At 41.4% G+C, this 2,922-nt stretch overlaps 1 non-coding gene across 1 annotated transcript; it reads left to right on the forward strand.

The window, feature by feature from the left end:
• Nucleotides 1-1,672: 1,672 nt before the first annotated feature.
• Nucleotides 1,673-1,779, forward strand: LOC137672491 (U6 spliceosomal RNA). Its single transcript, XR_011049586.1, has one exon. It is a non-coding gene; the product is annotated as a U6 spliceosomal RNA (small nuclear RNA).
• The last annotated feature ends 1,143 nt before the right edge of the window (nucleotides 1,780-2,922 follow it).

Consider the following 2,922-nt stretch of genomic DNA (forward strand, 5'->3'; position numbering starts at 1 on the left):
GGACACAAAGGACTGTGACTTATGTGGGCTAGTCTAGAGCTAAATGCAGAGTGGGAACATTGCCTTGTTCCCTGACAGTTTTCACTCAATTCTATGATTAGGGTGAGGTATTCCATTCATCCAGATCTCTGACTTAAAATTGAAAGGGGAGGAAAAAAAATAGAAAAAAAAAAAAATCATATCCATCCTGGAATTTGAGAAGTCAAGCACAGTTTTATAGCTAACTCAGATTCTGGACAGGAACTGTCTGAGGCTGTGACAGCTCAAAAGAAACATCACATAAGAGATCAGTGGGTCTCCACTAACGGCTCATTTCGCTAATATCACCACCTAAAGTGACTGAGGATGCCCCCAGATTCTCTTTAAAAAGACGGTTAGCCTCAGGCAAAATCCCATTTGTTGTTTCTCCTGCTTCTGCTGCATTCAACCCTACACAGCTAAGCCAGCACCAAGGTCTGCGAGGTCAAGAAAAAAATACCCAACTGTGCTATTAATTCTGGAAATACCCACTTCAAAAGTTCTTGCATTACTTTCAAAGAGTGTACTTTGCTCCAGTGCTATAAGCAGATACAGTGTCATGCCGATACTCACAAGGAAAGACGAATCTGAAGGATGATGTCAGGAAACTACCACCAAACCAAAAGGATGCTCAATAAATTAACATGTCTCAGAATACTTTTCGGGTGACTCAAAATTATTTTTTCAGTAGACTCAATAAAACTAATACAGATTCATCATTCAGGATCCTGATAGAAGATTCAGGTTTATCACATGGCAGATCATTTTAGCGAAACAGAGATTTATTGAAAAAACAATGACCAATTATGTGGCCTGTTTGTAAACCGATTCTAGCAGCAACAGCACCAAAACATTTTGCTGCAGCATATTTTACAACAGCTGTAGTAGGGTAAATGCATAGGCAGGAAAAGTGTCTTAGGTAGAAGCAGTATTTTTCACTAGACCAACTGGTATTCCTGGAAAAGCCAGACAATATTCCAGACATAAAAGCCCTTCTTCATACCAGAAATAGAAGCAGCACTTTCCAAGTTACACATGAGTTTAGAACTGATCAGAGTTTAGGTATAGATCAAGCAGACCATGTTTTAAAGAAAGGAGAATTCAAAACAAAAAAAAAATCCTAGCAAAAATATAACAAGACTACTGAAAACTTAAGTTTACTCATACTGAATGAGTATTTCTTGAAGATAAAAATAATACCAATAAACGTAAGGAAGTTCCGATACAACAACCAGCCAGGTTTTGGTTGTTGGTTTTGGTCTGTTTTTCAGCATAGAACATACAAAGGAAAATGTGTTCTCAGTAGTGAGCACATTAGACTTCCCTTTTGGTTTAGAACATTTGACAGTAGTTCCAAAGCCCTTTCAAAATTCTCCTTAAACAGTACCCTTGCACAACCACTGCAGCTACAGGTAAACAGGAAACTCGTTCTAATTTGGGCAAAACATCATTTACATTTTTGTCTACTTCAAACAGGTAAATACACCCACTTTTTAGATTGCCATTAGAACATTACTGGTTTATGAGCTATGTCTGAGAGCACATACTGTCCCTCCAGTTCTTCCTTTTCTCTTTCTCATCTACATAAACTGCAAGCAAACCTTCTGCTCTTAACAGACAAATTAACATCCTTTTGCAAAGCAATCAATGAGTTGTGCTCGCTTCGGCAGCACATATACTAAAATTGGAACGATACAGAGAAGATTAGCATGGCCCCTGCGCAAGGATGACATGCAAATTCGTGAAGCGTTCCATATTTTTTTTCCTCCCCCTCTACTCTGCCCTGGTGAGGCCGCATCTGGAATATTGTGTCCAGTTCTGGGCCCCTCAGTTCAAGAAGGACAAGGAACTGCTAGAGAGAGTCCAGCGCAGAGCCACGAAGATGATTAAGGGAGTGGAACATCTCCCTTATGAGGAGAGGCTGAGGGAGCTGGGTCTCTTTAGCTTAGAGAAGAGGAGACTGAGGGGTGACCTCATTAATGTTTATAAATATGTAAAGGGCAAGTGTCATGAGGATGGAGCCAGGCTCTTCGCAGTGACATCCCTTGAGAGGACAAGGGGCAATGGGTGCAAGCTGGAACACAGGAGGTTCCACATAAATGAGGAAAAACTTCTTTACGGTGAGGGTGACCGAACACTGGCACAGGCTGCCCAGAGAGGTTGTGGAGTCTCCTTCTCTGGAGACATTCAAAACCCGCCTGGACGCGTTCCTGTGTGATATGGTCTAGGCAATCCTGCTCCGGCAGGGGGATTGGACTAGATGATCTTTCGAGGTCCCTTCCAATCCCTGACATTCTGTGATTCTGTGATACAGAAACCCACTGCTGCAAACTGAAATAGTCACTGCTTTATTTGAGAGATTATATTTACACAACAGAAAGTAAGGTATATATAGATTTTTAGTTCCATTATATAAAAATCAGGGTGACTCCTTTTACAGCAACTTGTCTGCATTAGGGAAATATCAATACCTTTCTATCAATTTAATGATGTTGCGGGGTCAGTTGAAGTTAATGAAGTTGCACCATGGATTAATTCAGACCAATTAAGGCAGAAAATTAATTGAAGGCTTCTCACTCTTGCACAAGAACAACAAAAAAAAAAAAACCCCACACCTTTGTGGAAGCTTCAACTGCTGTCTGCTCCACCTCTCTGCCAGGAACTGTAGCCCCATAGCAATGCTGGTGGAAGAAAACAACTGCAGTTGCCTGAGCTACTGCCGCAGTGGCTAAGAGTTCATAGGATCCTGAGGTAATTCAGGTTGGCATGCAACTCAGATCTCCCATCACTCCAGGGGGGACCAGCAACCCTGAACAAAAGGATGTAATAGCACAGTAGTTATCAGAGGTAACAGTCTAAACCCATAATTACTAGATCCATCAGGCCTACCTGTTGACAACCCCA

Source organism: Nyctibius grandis, chromosome 20 (genome assembly GCF_013368605.1).
Source record: "Nyctibius grandis isolate bNycGra1 chromosome 20, bNycGra1.pri, whole genome shotgun sequence".
Classification (NCBI taxonomy): domain Eukaryota; kingdom Metazoa; phylum Chordata; class Aves; order Nyctibiiformes; family Nyctibiidae; genus Nyctibius; species Nyctibius grandis.